This window comes from Procambarus clarkii, unplaced genomic scaffold (assembly GCF_040958095.1).
Source record: "Procambarus clarkii isolate CNS0578487 unplaced genomic scaffold, FALCON_Pclarkii_2.0 HiC_scaffold_275, whole genome shotgun sequence".
NCBI lineage: Eukaryota > Metazoa > Arthropoda > Malacostraca > Decapoda > Cambaridae > Procambarus > Procambarus clarkii.
The window spans coordinates 278,371-299,921 of NW_027189308.1; positions in this window are offsets into that span (position 1 = coordinate 278,371).

Below are 21,551 nucleotides of genomic sequence, written 5' to 3' on the forward strand. Positions count from 1 at the left end.
CAAACTACATGATTATCATGAAAAAGTCACTATTTTACCATGTTTGTGGATTTTAACTTCAAATCATTGAGCGAGGTTTCGTATTATTTCGATCCAAGAAAAGACATATGACAATGTTGTTTCCAATACAAATGATAAAAAACAATGTGTTTTCATTAGAATTGACTAAAATGTTCTTGATTTTTCGTTTATATTACGGAGGGAAGATGTACACGAAAACCGCTCTAATCCGGCTGAAACGTCGATATATGCAATAAAAACCGAACTTCTCCCCCTTTCAATATCTTACTCAGTATTTTAACGAGAAACAAATAGATGATTGAAAATGAAGTATTTAAGGTTATTATCTAATCAATTATGTGTTTGCATAATTTTTATCGTATATATAATGAATTAATACCCATAAACTGAAAATTCACAAAAACGTGGAAAAACGGCAAAATATTGCCTAATTCGATGATATTTTGTTTAAATCACATAAAAGAAAAGGGGATGATAAACGTCAAAATATTGCTAAATTCGATGATTTTTCGTACGAAACAAAATGCAAGAAAACTTGCTTAAAATGCAATATTATGCGAAATTCTGAGATTTGAAGGCCAAATCACATATCGTAATACTACATGAAATAGTATCAAAATATTGGTAAAAATGAATATATTTACGTAATATCAAACTACATGATTAACGTGTAAAAAAGTCACTATTTTACCATATTTGAGGATTTTAACTTCAAATCATTGAGCGAGGTTTCGTGTTATTTAGATCCAAGAAAAGACATATGACAATGTTGTTTCCAATACAAATGATAAAAAAAACAATGTATTTTCATTAGAATTAACTAAAATGTTCTTGATTTTTAGTTTATATTACGGAGGGAAGATGTACACGTAAAACCGCTCTAATCCGGCTGAAACGTCGATATATGCAATAAAAACCGAATTTCTCCCCTTTTCAATATCTTCCTCAGTGTTTTAACGAGAAACAAATAGATGATTGAAAATGAAGTATTTAAGGTTATCATCTAATCAATTATGTGTTTGCATCACTTTTATCGTATATATATATGAATTAATACCCATAGACTAAAAATTCACAAAAACGTGGAAAACGGCAAAATATTGCCTAATTCGATGATATTTTGTTTAAATCACATAAAGGAAAAGGGGATGATAAACGTCAAAATATTGCTAAATTCGATGATTTTTCGTACGAAACAAAATGCAGGAAAACTTGCTTAAAATGCAATATTATGCGAAATTCTGAGATTTGAAGGCCAAATCACATATCGTAATACTACATGAAATAGTATCGAAATATTGGTAAAAATGAGTATATTTACGTAATATATTTGATTAACGTGAAAAAGTCACTATTTTACCATGTTTGAGGATTTTAACTTCAAATCATTGAGCGAGGTTTCGTATTATTTCGATCCAAGAAAAGACATATGACAATGTTGTTTCCAATACAAATGATAAAAAACAATGTGTTTTCATTAGAATTAACTAAAATGTTCTTGATTTTTCGTTTATATTACGGAGGGAAGATGTACACGTAAAACCGCTCTAATCCGGCTGAAACGTCGATATATGCAATAAAAACCGAACTTCTCCCCCTTTCAATATCTTACTCAGTATTTTAACGAGAAACAAATAGATGATTGAAAATGAAGTATTTAAGGTTATTATCTAATCAATTATGTGTTTGCATCATTTTTATCGTATATATAATGAATTAATACCCATAAACTGAAAATTCACAAAAAACGTGGAAAAACGGCAAAATATTGCCTAATTCGATGATATTTTGCTTAAATCACATAAAGGAGAAGGGGATGATAAACGTCAAAATATTGCTAAATTCGATGATTTTTCGTACGAAACAAAATGCAAGAAAACTTGCTTAAAATGCAATATTATGCGAAATTCTGAGATTTGAAGGCCAAATCACATATCGTAATACTACATGAAATAGTATCGAAATATTGGTAAAAATGAGTATATTTACGTAATATCAAACTACATGATTATCATGAAAAAGTCACTATTTTACCATGTTTGTGGATTTTAACTTCAAATCATTGAGCGAGGTTTCGTATTATTTAGATCCAAGAAAAGACATATGACAATGTTGTTTCCAATACAAATGATAAAAAAACAATGTTTTTTCATTAGAATTGACTAAAATGTTCTTGATTTTCCGTTTATATTACTGAGAAAAGATGTACACGTAAAACCGCTCTAATCCGGCTGAAACGTCGCTATATGCAATAAAAACCGAACTTCTCCCCTTTTCAATATCTTACTCAGTATTTTAACGAGAAACAAATAGATGATTGAAAATGAAGTATTTAAGGTTATCATCTAATCAATTATGTGTTTGCATCATTTTTATCGTATATATATGAATTAATACCAATAGACTGAAAATTCACAAAAACGTGGAAAACGGCAAAATATTGCCTAATTCGATGATATTTTGTTTAAATCACATCAAGGAAAAGGGGATGATAAACGTCAAAATATTGCTAAATTCGATGATTTTTCGTACGAAACAAAATGCAAGAAAACTTGCTTAAAATGCAATATTATGCGAAATTCTGAGATTTGAAGGCCAAATCATATATCGTAATACTACATGAAATAGTATCGAAATATTGGTAAAAATGAATATATTTACGTAATATCAAACTACATGATTAACATGAAAACGTCACTATTTTACCAAATTTGAGGATTTTAACTTCAAATCATTGAGCGAGGTTTCGTATTATTTAGATCCAAGAAAAGACATATGACAATGTTGTTTCCAATACAAATGATAAAAAAACAATGTGTTTTCATTAGAATTGACTAAAATGTTCCTGATTTTCCGTTTATATTACTGAGGGAAGATGTACACGTAAAACCGCTCTAATCCGGCTGAAACGTCGATATATGCAATAAAAACCGAATTTCTCCCCTTTTCAATATCTTACTCAGTATTTTAACGAGAAACAAATAGATGATTGAAAATGAAGTATTTAAGGTTATCATCTAATCAATTATGTGTTTGCATCATTTTTATCGTATATAAGTAAAATTAATACCAATAGGCTGAAAATTCACAAAAACGTGGAAAACGGCAAAATATTGCCTAATTCGATGATATTTTGTTTAAATCACATCAAGGAAAAGGGGATGATAAACGTCAAAATATTGCTAAATTCTTTGATTTTTCGTACGAAACAAAATGCAAGAAAACTTGCTTAAAATGCAATATTATGCGAAATTCTGAGATATGAAGGCCAAATCACATATCGTAATACTACATGAAATAGTATCGAAATATTGGTAAAAATGAATATATTTACGTAATATCAAACTCATGATTAACGTGTAAAAAAGTCACTATTTTACCATATTTGAGGATTTTAACTTCAAATCATTGAGCGAGGTTTCGTATTATTTAGATCCAAGAAAAGACATATGACAATGTTGTTTCCAATACAAATGATAAAAAAAACAATGTATTTTCATTAGAATTAACTAAAATGTTCTTGATTTTTAGTTTATATTACGGAGGGAAGATGTACACGTAAAACCGCTCTAATCCAGCTGAAACTTCGATATATGCAATAAAAACCGAACTTCTCCCCCTTTCAATATCTTACTCAGTATTTTAACGAGAAACAAATAGATGATTGAAAATGAAGTATTTAAGGTTATCATCTAATCAATTATGTGTTTGCATCACTTTTATCGTATATATATGAATTAATACCCATAGACTGAAAATTCACAAAAACGTGGAAAACGGCAAAATATTGCCTAATTCGATGATATTTTGTTTAAATCACACAAAGGAAAAGGGGATGATAAACGTCAAAATATTGCTAAATTCGATGATTTTTCGTACTAAACAAAATGCAGGAAAACTTGCTTAAAATGCAATATTATGCGAAATTCTGAGATTTGAAGGCCAAATCACATATCGTAATACTACATGAAATAGTATCGAAATATTGGTAAAAATGAGTATATTTACGTAATATATATGATTAACGTGAAAAAGTCACTATTTTACCATGTTTGAGGATTTTAACTTCAAATCATTGAGCGAGGTTTCGTATTATTTCGATCCAAGAAAAGACATATGATAATGTTGTTTCCAATACAAATGATAAAAAACAATGTGTTTTCATTAGAATTAACTAAAATGTTCTTGATTTTTCGTTTATATTACGGAGGGAAGATGTACACGTAAAACCGCTCTAATCCGGCTGAAACGTCGATATATGCAAAAAAAACCGAACTTCTCCCCCTTTCAATATCTTACTCAGTATTTTAACGAGAAACAAATAGATGATTGAAAATGAAGTATTTAAGGTTATTATCTAATCAATTATGTGTTTGCATCATTTTTATCGTATATATAATGAATTAATACCCATAAACTGAAAATTCACAAAAACGTGGAAAAACGGCAAAATATTGCCTAATTCGATGATATTTTGTTTAAATCACATAAAGGAGAAGGGGATGATAAACGTCAAAATATTGCTAAATTCGATGATTTTTCGTACGAAACAAAATGCAAGAAAACTTGCTTAAAATGCAATATTATGCGAAATTCTGAGATTTCAAGGCCAAATCACATATCGTAATACTACATGAAATAGTATCGAAATATTGGTAAAAATGAGTATATTTACGTAATATCAAACTACATGATTATCATGAAAAAGTCACTATTTTACCATGTTTGTGGATTTTAACTTCAAATCATTGAGCGAGGTTTCGTATTATTTAGATCCAAGAAAAGACATATGACAATGTTGTTTCCAATACAAATGATAAAAAAACAATGTTTTTTCATTAGAATTGACTAAAATGTTCTTGATTTTCCGTTTATATTACTGAGAAAAGATGTACACGTAAAACCGCTCTAATCCGGCTGAAACGTCGCTATATGCAATAAAAACCGAACTTCTCCCCTTTTCAATATCTTGCTCAGTATTTTAACGAGAAACAAATAGATGATTGAAAATGAAGTATTTAAGGTTATCATCTAATCAATTATGTGTTTGCATCATTTTTATCGTATATATATGAATTAATACCAATAGACTGAAAATTCACAAAAACGTGGAAAACGGCAAAATATTGCCTAATTCGATGATATTTTGTTTAAATCACATCAAGGAAAAGGGGATGATAAACGTCAAAATATTGCTAAATTCGATGATTTTTCGTACGAAACAAAATGCAAGAAAACTTGCTTAAAATGCAATATTATGCGAAATTCTGAGATTTGAAGGCCAAATCACATATCGTAATACTACATGAAAAGAGTATCGAAATATTGGTAAAAATGAATATATTTACGTAATATCAAACTACATGATTAACATGAAAACGTCACTATTTTACCAAATTTGAGGATTTTAACTTCAAATCATTGAGCGAGGTTTCGTATTATTTAGATCCAAGAAAAGACATATGACAATGTTGTTTCCAATACAAATGATAAAAAAACAATGTGTTTTCATTAGAATTGACTAAAATGTTCCTGATTTTCCGTTTATATTACTGAGGAAAGATGTACACGTAAAACCGCTCTAATCCGGCTGAAACGTCGATATATGCAATAAAAACCGAATTTCTCCCCTTTTCAATATCTTACTCAGTATTTTAACGAGAAACAAATAGATGATTGAAAATGAAGTATTTAAGGTTATCATCTAATCAATTATGTGTTTGCATCATTTTTATCGTATATATATGAATTAATACCAATAGGCTGAAAATTCACAAAAACGTGGAAAACGGCAAAATATTGCCTAGTTCGATGATATTTTGTTTAAATCACATCAAGGAAAAGGGGATGATAAACGTCAAAATATTGCTAAATTCGATGATTTTTCGTACGAAACAAAATGCAAGAAAACTTGCTTAAAATGCAATATTATGCGAAATTCTGAGATTTGAAGGCCAAATCACATATCGTAATACTACATGAAATAGTATCGAAATATTGGTAAAAATGAATATATTTACGTAATATCAAACTCATGATTAACGTGTAAAAAAGTCACTATTTTACCAAATTTGAGGATTTTAACTTCAAATCATTGAGCGAGGTTTCGTATTATTTCGATCCAAGAAAAGACATATGACAATGTTGTTTCCAATACAAATGATAAAAAACAATGTGTTTTCATTAGAATTGACTAAAATGTTCTTGATTTTTCGTTTATATTACGGAGGGAAGATGTACACGAAAACCGCTCTAATCCGGCTGAAACGTCGATATATGCAATAAAAACCGAACTTCTCCCCCTTTCAATATCTTACTCAGTATTTTAACGAGAAACAAATAGATGATTGAAAATGAAGTATTTAAGGTTATTATCTAATCAATTATGTGTTTGCATCATTTTTATCGTATATATAATGAATTAATACCCGTAAACTGAAAATTCACAAAAACGTGGAAAAACGGCAAAATATTGCCTAATTCGATGATATTTTGTTTAAATCACATAAAGGAAAAGACGATGATAAACGTCAAAATATTGCTAAATTCGATGATTTTTCGTACGAAACAAAATGCAAGAAAACTTGCTTAAAATGCAATATTATGCGAAATTCTGAGATTTGAAGGCCAAATCACATATCGTAATACTACATGAAATAGTATCAAAATATTGGTAAAATTGAATATATTTACGTAATATCAAACTACATGATTAACGTGTAAATAAGTCACTATTTTACCATATTTGAGGATTTTAACTTCAAATCATTGAGCGAGGTTTCGTATTATTTAGATCCAAGAAAAGACATATGACAATGTTGTTTCCAATACAAATGATAAAAAAACAATGTATTTTCATTAGAATTAACTAAAATGTTCTTGATTTTTAGTTTATATTACGGAGGGAAGATGTTCACGTAAAACCGCTCTAATCCGGCTGAAACGTCGATATATGCAATAAAAACCGAACTTCTCCCCTTTTCAATATATTCCTCAGTATTTTAACGAGAAACAAATAGATGATTGAAAATGAAGTATTTAAGGTTATCATCTAATCAATTATGTGTTTGCATCACTTTTATCGTATATATATATGAATTAATACCAATAGACTGAAAATTCACAAAAACGTGGAAAACGGGAAAATATTGCCTAATTCGATGATATTTTGTTTAAATCACATAAAGGAAAAGGGGATGATAACCGTCAAAATATTGCTAAATTCGATGATTTTTCGTACAAAACAAAATGCAGGAAAACTTGCTTAAAATGCAATATTATGCGAAATTCTGAGATATGAAGGCCAAATCACATATCGTAATACCACATGAAATAGTATCGAAATATTGGTAAAAATGAGTATATTTACGTAATATCAAACTACATGATTAACGTGAAAAAGTCACTATTTTACCATGTTTGAGGATTTTAACTTCAAATCATTGAGCGAGGTTTCGTATTATTTCGATCCAAGAAAAGACATATGACAATATTGTTTCCAATACAAATGATAAAAAACAATGTGTTTTCATTAGAATTGACTAAAATGTTCTTGATTTTTCGTTTATATTACGGAGGGAAGATGTACACGAAAACCGCTCTAATCCGGCTGAAACGTCGATATATGCAATAAAAACCGAACTTCTCCCTCTTTCAATATCTTACTCAGTATTTTAACGAGAAACAAATAGATGATTGAAAATGAAGTATTTAAGGTTATTATCTAATCAATTATGTGTTTGCATCATTTTTATCGTATATATAATGAATTAATACCCATAAACTGAAAATTCACAAAAACGTGGAAAAACGGCAAAATATTGCCTAATTCGATGACATTTTGTTTAAATCACATAAAGGAAAAGGGGATGATAAACGTCAAAATATTGCTAAATTCGATGATTTTTCGTACGAAACAAAATGCAAGAAAACTTGCTTAAAATGCAATATTATGCGAAATTCTGAGATTTGAAGGCCAAATCACATATCGTAATAATACATGAAATAGTATCAAAATATTGGTAAAAATGAATATATTTACGTAATATCAAACTACATGATTAACGTGAAAAGTCACTATTTTACCATATTTGAGGATTTTAACTTCAAATCATTGAGCGAGGTTTCGTATTATTTAGATCCAAGAAAAGACATATGACAATGTTGGTTCCAATACAAATGATAAAAAAACAATGTATTTTCATTAGAATTAACTAAAATGTTCTTGATTTTTAGTTTATATTACGGAGGGAAGATGTACACGTAAAACCGCTCTAATCCGGCTGAAACGTCGATATATGCAATAAAAACCGAACTTCTCCCCTTTTCAATATCTTCCTCAGTGTTTTAACGAGAAACAAATAGATGATTGAAAATGAAGTATTTAAGGTTATCATCTAATCAATTATGTGTTTGCATCACTTTTATCGTATATATATATGAATTAATACCCATAGACTGAAAATTCACAAAAACGTGGAAAACGGCAAAATATTGCCTAATTCGATGATATTTTGTTTAAATCACATAAAGGAAAAGGGGATGATAAACGTCAAAATATTGCTAAATTCGATGATTTTTCGTACGAAACAAAATGCAGGAAAACTTGCTTAAAATGCAATATTATGCGAAATTCTGAGATTTGAAGGCCAAATCACATATCGTAATACTACATGAAATAGTATCGAAATATTGGTAAAAATGAGTATATTTACGTAATATCAAACTACATGATTAACGTGAAAAAGTCACTATTTTACCATGTTTGAGGATTTTAACTTCAAATCATTGAGCGAGGTTCGTATTATTTCGATCCAAGAAAAGACATATGACAATGTTGTTTCCAATACAAATGATAAAAAACAATGTGTTTTCATTAGAATTAATTAAAATGTTCTTGATTTTTCGTTTATATTACGGAGGGAAGATGTACACGTAAAACCGCTCTAATCCGGCTGAAACGTCGATATATGCAATAAAAACCGAACTTCTCCCCCTTTCAATATCTTACTCAGTATTTTAACGAGAAACAAATAGATGATTGAAAATGAAGTATTTAAGGTTATTATCTAATCAATTATGTGTTTGCATCATTTTTATCGTATATATAATGAATTAATACCCATAAACTGAAAATTCACAAAAACGTGGAAAAACGGCAAAATATTGCCTAATTCGATGATATTTTGTTTAAATCACATAAAGGAGAAGGGGATGATAAACGTCAAAATATTGCTAAATTCGATGATTTTTCGTACGAAACAAAATGGAAGAAAACTTGCTTAAAATGCAATATTATGCGAAATTCTGAGATTTGAAGGCCAAATCACATATCGTAATACTACATGAAATAGTATCGAAATATTGGTAAAAATGAGTATATTTACGTAATATCAAACTACATGATTATCATGAAAAAGTCACTATTTTACCATGTTTGTGGATTTTAACTTCAAATCATTGAGCGAGGTTTCGTATTATTTAGATCCAAGAAAAGACATATGACAATGTTGTTTCCAATACAAATGATAAAAAAACAATGTTTTTTCATTAGAATTGACTAAAATGTTCTTGATTTTCCGTTTATATTACTGAGAAAAGATGTACACGTAAAACCGCTCTAATCCGGCTGAAACGTCGCTATATGCAATAAAAACCGAACTTCTCCCCTTTTCAATATCTTACTCAGTATTTTAACGAGAAACAAATAGATGATTGAAAATGAAGTATTTAAGGTTATCATCTAATCAATTATGTGTTTGCATCATTTTTATCGTATATATATGAATTAATACCAATAGACTGAAAATTCACAAAAACGTGGAAAACGGCAAAATATTGCCTAATTCGATGATATTTTGTTTAAATCACATCAAGGAAAAGGGGATGATAAACGTCAAAATATTGCTAAATTCGATGATTTTTCGTACGAAACAAAATGCAAGAAAACTTGCTTAAAATGCAATATTATGCGAAATTCTGAGATTTGAAGGCCAAATCACATATCGTAATACTACATGAAATAGTATCGAAATATTGGTAAAAATGAATATATTTACGTAATATCAAACTACATGATTAACATGAAAACGTCACTATTTTACCAAATTTGAGGATTTTAACTTCAAATCATTGAGCGAGGTTTCGTATTATTTAGATCCAAGAAAAGACATATGACAATGTTGTTTCCAATACAAATGATAAAAAAACAATGTGTTTTCATTAGAATTGACTAAAATGTTCCTGATTTTCCGTTTATATTACTGAGGGAAGATGCTCACGTAAAACCGCTCTAATCCGGCTGAAACGTCGATATATGCAATAAAAACCGAATTTCTCCCCTTTTCAATATCTTACTCAGTATTTTAACGAGAAACAAATAGATGATTGAAAATGAAGTATTTAAGGTTATCATCTAATCAATTATGTGTTTGCATCATTTTTATCGTATATATATGAATTAATACCAATAGGCTGAAAATTCACAAAAACGTGGAAAACGGCAAAATATTGCCTAGTTCGATGATATTTTGTTTAAATCACATCAAGGAAAAGGGGATGATAAACGTCAAAATATTGCTAAATTCGATGAATTTTCGTACGAAAAAAATGCAAGAAAACTTGCTTAAAATGCAATATTATGCGAAATTCTGAGATTTGAAGGCCAAATCACATATCGTAATACTACATGAAATAGTATCAAAATATTGGTAAAATTGAATATATTTACGTAATATCAAACTCATGATTAACGTGTAAAAAAGTCACTATTTTACCATATTTGAGGATTTTAACTTCAAATCATTGAGCGAGGTTTCGTATTATTTCGATCCAAGAAAAGACATATGACAATGTTGTTTCCAATACAAATGATAAAAAACAATGTGTTTTCATTAGAATTGACTAAAATGTTCTTGATTTTTCGTTTATATTACGGAGGGAAGATGTACACGAAAACCGCTCTAATCCGGCTGAAACGTCGATATATGCAATAAAAACCGAACTTCTCCCCCTTTCAATATCTTACTCAGTATTTTAACGAGAAACAAATAGATGATTGAAAATGAAGTATTTAAGGTTATTATCTAATCAATTATGTGTTTGCATCATTTTTATCGTATATATAATGAATTAATACCCGTAAACTGAAAATTCACAAAAACGTGGAAAAATGGCAAAATATTGCCTAATTCGATGATATTTTGTTTAAATCACATAAAGGAAAAGAGGATGATAAACGTCAAAATATTGCTAAATTCGATGATTTTTCGTACGAAACAAAATGCAAGAAAACTTGCTTAAAATGCAATATTATGCGAAATTCTGAGATTTGAAGGCCAAATCACATATCGTAATACTACATGAAATAGTATCAAAATATTGGTAAAATTGAATATATTTACGTAATATCAAACTACATGATTAACGTGTAAATAAGTCACTATTTTACCATATTTGAGGATTTTAACTTCAAATCATTGAGCGAGGTTTCGTATTATTTAGATCCAAGAAAAGACATATGACAATGTTGTTTCCAATACAAATGATAAAAAAACAATGTATTTTCATTTGAATTAACAAAAATGTTCTTGATTTTTAGTTTATATTACGGAGGGAAGATGTACACGTAAAACCGCTCTAATCCGGCTGAAACGTCGATATATGCAATAAAAACCGAACTTCTCCCCTTTTCAATATATTCCTCAGTATTTTAACGAGAAACAAATAGATGATTGAAAATGAAGTATTTAAGGTTATCATCTAATCAATTATGTGTTTGCATCACTTTTCTCGTATATATATATGAATTAATACCAATAGACTGAAAATTCACAAAAACGTGGAAAACGGGAAAATATTGCCTAATTCGATGATATTTTGTTTAAATCACATAAAGGAAAAGGGGATGATAACCGTCAAAATATTGCTAAATTCGATGATTTTTCGTACAAAACAAAATGCAGGAAAACTTGCTTAAAATGCAATATTATGCGAAATTCTGAGATTTGAAGGCCAAATCACATATCGTAATACCACATGAAATAGTATCGAAATATTGGTAAAAATGAGTATATTTACGTAATATCAAACTACATGATTAACGTGAAAAAGTCACTATTTTACCATGTTTGAGGATTTTAACTTCAAATCATTGAGCGAGGTTTCGTATTATTTCGATCCAAGAAAAGACATATGACAATATTGTTTCCAATACAAATGATAAAAAACAATGTGTTTTCATTAGAATTGACTAAAATGTTCTTGATTTTTCGTTTATATTACGGAGGGAAGATGTACACGAAAACCGCTCTAATCCGGCTGAAACGTCGATATATGCAATAAAAACCGAACTTCTCCCTCTTTCAATATCTTACTCAGTATTTTAACGAGAAACAAATAGATGATTGAAAATGAAGTATTTAAGGTTATTATCTAATCAATTATGTGTTTGCATCATTTTTATCGTATATATAATGAATTAATACCCATAAACTGAAAATTCACAAAAACGTGGAAAAACGGCAAAATATTGCCTAATTCGATGATATTTTGTTTAAATCACATAAAGGAAAAGGGGATGATAAACGTCAAAATATTGCTAAATTCGATGATTTTTCGTACGAAACAAAATGCAAGAAAACTTGCTTAAAATGCAATATTATGCGAAATTCTGAGATTTGAAGGCCAAATCACATATCGTAATAATACATGAAATAGTATCAAAATATTGGTAAAAATGAATATATTTACGTAATATCAAACTACATGATTAACGTGAAAAGTCACTATTTTACCATATTTGAGGATTTTAACTTCAAATCATTGAGCGAGGTTTCGTATTATTTAGATCCAAGAAAAGACATATGACAATGTTGGTTCCAATACAAATGATAAAAAAACAATGTATTTTCATTGGAATTAACTAAAATGTTCTTGATTTTTAGTTTATATTACGGAGGGAAGATGTACACGTAAAACCGCTCTAATCCGGCTGAAACGTCGATATATGCAATAAAAACCGAACTTCTCCCCTTTTCAATATCTTCCTCAGTGTTTTAACGAGAAACAAATAGATGATTGAAAATGAAGTATTTAAGGTTATCATCTAATCAATTATGTGTTTGCATCACTTTTATCGTATATATATATGAATTAATACCCATAGACTGAAAATTCACAAAAACGTGGAAAACGGCAAAATATTGCCTAATTCGATGATATTTTGTTTAAATCACATAAAGGAAAAGGGGATGATAAACGTCAAAATATTGCTAAATTCGATGATTTTTCGTACGAAACAAAATGCAGGAAAACTTGCTTAAAATGCAATATTATGCGAAATTCTGAGATTTGAAGGCCAAATCACATATCGTAATACTACATGAAATAGTATCGAAATATTGGTAAAAATGAGTATATTTACGTAATATCAAGCTACATGATTAACGTGAAAAAGTCACTATTTTACCATGTTTGAGGATTTTAACTTCAAATCATTGAGCGAGGTTCGTATTATTTCGATCCAAGAAAAGACATATGACAATGTTGTTTCCAATACAAATGATAAAAAACAATGTGTTTTCATTAGAATTAACTAAAATGTTCTTGATTTTTCGTTTATATTACGGAGGGAAGATGTACACGTAAAACCGCTCTAATCCGGCTGAAACGTCGATATATGCAATAAAAACCGAACTTCTCCCCCTTTCAATATCTTACTCAGTATTTTAACGAGAAACAAATAGATGATTGAAAATGAAGTATTTAAGGTTATTATCTAATCAATTATGTGTTTGCATCATTTTTATCGTATATATAATGAATTAATACCCATAAACTGAAAATTCACAAAAACGTGGAAAAACGGCAAAATATTGCCTAATTCGATGATATTTTGTTTAAATCACATAAAGGAGAAGGGGATGATAAACGTCAAAATATTGCTAAATTCGATGATTTTTCGTACGAAACAAAATGCAAGAAAACTTGCTTAAAATGCAATATTATGCGAAATTCTGAGATTTGAAGGCCAAATCACATATCGTAATACTCCATGAAATAGTATCGAAATATTGGTAAAAATGAGTATATTTACGTAATATCAAACTACATGATTAACATGAAAAAGTCACTATTTTACCATGTTTGTGGATTTTAACTTCAAATCATTGAGCGAGGTTTCGTATTATTTAGATCGAAGAAAAGACATATGACAATGTTGTTTCGAATACAAATGATAAAAAAACAATGTGTTTTCATTAGAATTAACTAAAATGTTCTTGATTTTCCGTTTATATTACGGAGGGAAAATGTACACGTAAAACCACTCTAATCCGGCTGAAACGTCGATATATGCAATAAAAACCGAACTTCTCCCCCTTTCAATATCTTACTCAGTATTTTAACGAGAAACAAATAGATGATTGAAAATGAAGTATTTAAGGTTATTATCTAATCAATTATGTGTTTGCATCATTTTTATTGTATATATAATGAATTAATACCCATAAACTGAAAATTCACAAAAACGTGGAAAAACGGCAAAATATTGCCTAATTCGACGATATTTTGTTTAAATCACATAAAGGAAAAGGGGATGATAAACGTCAAAATATTGCTAAATTCGATGATTTTTCGTACGAAACAAAATGCAAGAAAACTTGCTTAAAATGCAATATTATGCGAAATTCTGTGATTTGAAGGCCAAATCACGTATCGTGATACTACATGAAATAGTATCGAAATATTGGTAAAAATGAATATATTTACGTAATATCAAACTACATGATTAACGTGAAAAGTCACTATTTTACCAAATTTGAGGATTTTAACTTCAAATCATTGAGCGAGGTTTCGTATTATTTCGATCCAAGAAAAGACATATGACAATGTTGTTTCCAATACAAATGATAAAAAACAATGTGTTTTCATTAGAATTGACTAAAATGTTCTTGATTTTTCGTTTATATTACGGAGGGAAGATGTACACGAAAACCGCTCTAATCCGGCTGAAACGTCGATATATGCAATAAAAACCGAACTTCTCCCCCTTTCAATATCTTACTCAGTATTTTAACGAGAAACAAATAGATGATTGAAAATGAAGCATTTAAGGTTATTATCTAATCAATTATGTGTTTGCATCATTTTTATCGTATATATAATGAATTAATACCCATAAACTGAAAATTCACAAAAACGTGGAAAAACGGCAAAATATTGCCAAATTCTATGATATTTTGTTTAAATCACATAAAGAAAAAGGGGATGATAAACGTCAAAATATTGCTAAATTCGATGATTTTTCGTACGAAACAAAATGCAAGAAAACTTGCTTAAAATGCAATATTATGCGAAATTCTGAGATTTGAAGGCCAAATCACATATGAAATGAAATATGAAATGAAATACTACATGAAATAGTATCAAAATATTGGTAAAAATGAATATATTTACGTAATATCAAACTACATGATTAACGTGTAAAAAAGTCACTATTTTACCATATTTGAGGATTTTAACTTCAAATCATTGAGCGAGGTTTCGTATTATTTAGATCCAAGAAAAGACATATGACAATGTTGTTTCCAATACAAATGATAAAAAAACAATGTATTTTCATTAGAATTAACTAAAATGTTCTTGATTTTTAGTTTATATTACGGAGGGAAGATGTACACGTAAAACCGCTCTAATCCGGCTGAAACGTCGATATATGCAATAAAAACCGAACTTCTCCCCTTTTCAATATCTTCCTCAGTGTTTTAACGAGAAACAAATAGATGATTGAAAATGAAGTATTTAAGGTTATCATCTAATCAATTATGTGTTTGCATCACTTTTATCGTATATATATATGAATTAATACCCATAGACTAAAAATTCACAAAAACGTGGAAAACGGCAAAATATTGCTTATTCGATGATATTTTGTTTAAATCACATAAAGGAAAAGGGGATGATAAACGTCAAAATATTGCTAAATTCGATGATTTTTCGTACGAAACAAAATGCAAGAAAACTTGCTTAAAATGCAATATTATGCGAAATTCTGAGATTTGAAGGCCAAATCACATATCGTAATACTACATGAAATAGTATCGAAATATTGGTAAAAATGAGTATATTTACGTAATATATATGATTAACGTGAAAAAGTCACTATTTTACCATGTTTGAGGATTTTAACTTCAAATCATTGAGCGAGGTTTCGTATTATTTCGATCCAAGAAAAGACATATGACAATGTTGTTTCCAATACAAATGATAAAAAACAATGTGTTTTCATTAGAATTAACTAAAATGTTCTTGATTTTTCGTTTATATTACGGAGGGAAGATGTACACGTAAAACCGCTCTAATCCGGCTGAAACGTCGATATATGCAATAAAAACCGAACTTCTCCCCCTTTCAATATCTTACTCAGTATTTTAACGAGAAACAAATAGATGATTGAAAATGAAGTATTTAAGGTTATTATCTAATCAATTATGTGTTTGCATCATTTTTATCGTATATATAATGAATTAATACCCATAAACTGAAAATTCACAAAAACGTGGAAAAACGGCAAAATATTGCCTAATTCGATGATATTTTGTTTAAATCACATAAAGGAGAAGGGGATGATAAACGTCAAAATATTGCTAAATTCGATGATTTTTCGTACGAAACAAAATGCAAGAAAACTTGCTTAAAATGCAATATTATGCGAAATTCTGAGATTTGAAGGCCAAATCACATATCGTAATACTCCATGAAATAGTATCGAAATATTGGTAAAAATGAGTATATTTACGTAATATCAAACTACATGATTAACATGAAAAAGTCACTATTTTACCATGTTTGTGGATTTTAACTTCAAATCATTGAGCGAGGTTTCGTATTATTTAGATCCAAGAAAAGACATATGACAATGTTGTTTCCAATACAAATGATAAAAAAACAATGTGTTTTCATTAGAATTAACTAAAATGTTCTTGATTTTCCGTTTATATTACGGAGGGAAAATGTACACGTAAAACCACTCTAATCCGGCTGAAACGTCGATATATGCAATAAAAACCGAACTTCTCCCCCTTTCAATATCTTACTCAGTATTTTAACGAGAAACAAATAGATGATTGAAAATGAAGTATTTAAGGTTATTATCTAATCAATTATGTGTTTGCATCATTTTTATTGTATATATAATGAATTAATACCCATAAACTGAAAATTCACAAAAACGTGGAAAAACGGCAAAATATTGCCTAATTCGACGATATTTTGTTTAAACCACATAAAGGAAAAGGGGATGATAAACGTCAAAATATTGCTAAATTCGATGATTTTTCGTACGAAACAAAATGCAAGAAAACTTGCTTAAAATGCAATATTATGCGAAATTCTGTGATTTGAAGGCCAAATCACGTATCGTGATACTACATGAAATAGTATCGAAATATTGGTAAAAATGAATATATTTACGTAATATCAAACTACATGATTAACGTGAAAAGTCACTATTTTACCAAATTTGAGGATTTTAACTTCAAATCATTGAGCGAGGTTTCGTATTATTTCGATCCAAGAAAAGACATATGACAATGTTGTTTCCAATACAAATGATAAAAAACAATGTGTTTTCATTAGAATTGACTAAAATGTTCTTGATTTTTCGTTTATATTACGGAGGGAAGATGTACACGAAAACCGCTCTAATCCGGCTGAAACGTCGATATATGCAATAAAAACCGAACTTCTCCCCCTTTCAATATCTTACTCAGTATTTTAACGAGAAACAAATAGATGATTGAAAATGAAGCATTTAAGGTTATTATCTAATCAATTATGTGTTTGCATCATTTTTATCGTATATATAATGAATTAATACCCATAAACTGAAAATTCACAGAAACGTGGAAAAACGGCAAAATATTGCCAAATTCGATGATATTTTGTTTAAATCACATAAAGAAAAAGGGGATGATAAACGTCAAAATATTGCTAAATTCGATGATTTTTCGTACGAAACAAAATGCAAGAAAACTTGCTTAAAATGCAATATTATGCGAAATTCTGAGATTTGAAGGCCAAATCACATATGAAATGAAATATGAAATGAAATACTACATGAAATAGTATCAAAATATTGGTAAAAATGAATATATTTACGTAATATCAAACTACATGATTAACGTGTAAAAAAGTCACTATTTTACCATATTTGAGGATTTTAACTTCAAATCATTGAGCGAGGTTTCGTATTATTTAGATCCAAGAAAAGACATATGACAATGTTGTTTCCAATACAAATGATAAAAAAACAATGTATTTTCATTAGAATTAACTAAAATGTTCTTGATTTTTAGTTTATATTACGGAGGGAAGATGTACACGTAAAACCGCTCTAATCCGGCTGAAACGTCGATATATGCAATAAAAACCGAACTTCTCCCCTTTTCAATATCTTCCTCAGTGTTTTAACGAGAAACAAATAGATGATTGAAAATGAAGTATTTAAGGTTATCATCTAATCAATTATGTGTTTGCATCACTTTTATCGTATATATATATGAATTAATACCCATAGACTAAAAATTCACAAAAACGTGGAAAACGGCAAAATATTGCCTAATTCGATGATATTTTGTTTAAATCACATAAAGGAAAAGGGGATGATAAACGTCAAAATATTGCTAAATTCGATGATTTTTCGTACGAAACAAAATGCAGGAAAACTTGCTTAAAATGCAATATTATGCGAAATTCTGAGATTTGAAGGCCAAATCACATATCGTAATACTACATGAAATAGTATCGAAATATTGGTAAAAATGAGTATATTTACGTAATATATATGATTAACGTGAAAAAGTCACTATTTTACCATGTTTGAGGATTTTAACTTCAAATCATTGAGCGAGGTTTCGTATTATTTCAATCTAAGAAAAGACATATGACAATGTTGTTTCCAATACAAATGATAAAAAACAATGTGTTTTCATTAGAATTGACTAAAATGTTCTTGATTTTTCGTTTATATTACGGAGGGAAGATGTACACGAAAACCGCTCTAATCCGGCTGAAACGTCGATATATGCAATAAAAACCGAACTTCTCCCCCTTTCAATATCTTACTCAGTATTTTAACGAGAAACAAATAGATGATTGAAAATGAAGCATTTAAGGTTATTATCTAATCAATTATGTGTTTGCATCATTTTTATCGTATATATAATGAATTAATACCCATAAACTGAAAATTCACAAAAACGTGGAAAAACGGCAAAATATTGCCAAATTCGATGATATTTTGTTTAAATCACATAAAGAAAAAGGGGATGATAAACGTCAAAATATTGCTAAATTCGATGATTTTTCGTACGAAACAAAATGCAAGAAAACTTGCTTAAAATGCAATATTATGCGAAATTCTGAGATTTGAAGGCCAAATCACATATGAAATGAAATATGAAATGAAATACTACATGAAATAGTATCAAAATATTGGTAAAAATGAATATATTTACGTAATATCAAACTACATGATTAACGTGTAAAAAAGTCACTATTTTACCATATTTGAGGATTTTAACTTCAAATCATTGAGCGAGGTTTCGTATTATTTAGATCCAAGAAAAGACATATGACAATGTTGTTTCCAATACAAATGATAAAAAACAATGTATTTTCATTAGAATTAACTAAAATGTTCTTGATTTTTAGTTTATATTACGGAGGGAAGATGTACACGTAAAACCGCTCTAATCCGGCTGAAACGTCGATATATGCAATAAAAACCGAACTTCTCCCCTTTTCAATATCTTCCTCAGTGTTTTAACGAGAAACAAATAGATGATTGAAAATGAAGTATTTAAGGTTATCATCTAATCAATTATGTGTTTGCATCACTTTTATCGTATATATATATGAATTAATACCCATAGACTTAAAATTCACAAAAACGTGGAAAACGGCAAAATATTGCCTAATTCGATGATATTTTGTTTAAATCACATAAAGGAAAAGGGGATGATAAACGTCAAAATATTGCTAAATTCGATGATTTTTCGTACGAAACAAAATGCAGGAAAACTTGCTTAAAATGCAATATTATGCGAAATTCTGAGATTTGAAGGCCAAATCACATATCGTAATACTACATGAAATAGTATCGAAATATTGGTAAAAATGAGTATATTTACGTAATATATATGATTAACGTGAAAAAGTCACTATTTTACCATGTTTGAGGATTTTAACTTCAAATCATTGAGCGAGGTTTCGTATTATTTCGATCCAAGAAAAGACATATGACAATGTTGTTTCCAATACAAATGATAAAAAACAATGTGTTTTCATTAGAATTAACTAAAATGTTCTTGATTTTTCGTTTATATTACGGAGGGAAGATGTACACGTAAAACCGCTCTAATCCGGCTGAAACGTCGATATATGCAATAAAAACCGAACTTCTCCCCCTTTCAATATCTTACTCAGTATTTTAACGAGAAACAAATAGATGATTGAAAATGAAGTATTTAAGGTTATTATCTAATCAATTATGTGTTTGCATCATTTTTATCGTATATATAATGAATTAATACCCATAAACTGAAAATTCACAAAAACGTGGAAAAACGGCAAAATATTGCCTAATTCGATGATATTTTGTTTAAATCACATAAAGGAGAAGGGGATGATAAACGTCAAAATATTGCTAAATTCGATGATTTTTCGTACGAAACAAAATGAAAGAAAACTTGCTTAAAATGCAATATTATGCGAAATTCTGAGATTTGAAGGCCAAATCACATATCGTAATACTCCATGAAATAGTATCGAAATATTGGTAAAAATGAGTATATTTACGTAATATCAAACTACATGATTAACATGAAAAAGTCACTATTTTACCATGTTTGTGGATTTTAACTTCAAATCATTGAGCGAGGTTTCGTATTATTTAGATCCAAGAAAAGACATATGACAATGTTGTTTCCAATACAAATGATAAAAAAACAATGTGTTTTCATTAGAATTAACTAAAATGTTCTTGATTTTCCGTTTATATTACGGAGGGAAAATGTACACGTAAAACCACTCTAATCCGGCTGAAACGTCGATATATGCAATAAAAACCGAACTTCTCCCCCTTTCAATATCTTACTCAGTATTTTAACGAGAAACAAATAGATGATTGAAAATGAAGTATTTAAGGTTATTATCTAATCAATTATGTGTTTGCATCATTTTTATTGTATATATAATGAATTAATACCCATAAACTGAAAATTCACAAAAACGTGGAAAAACGGCAAAATATTGCCTAATTCGACGATATTTTGTTTAAATCACATAAAGGAAAAGGGGATGATAAACGTCAAAATATTGCTAAATTCGATGATTTTTCGTACGAAACAAAATGCAAGAAAACTTGCTTAAAATGCAATATTATGCGAAATTCTGTGATTTGAAGGCCAAATCACGTATCGTGATACTACATGAAATAGTATCGAAATATTGGTAAAAATGAATATATT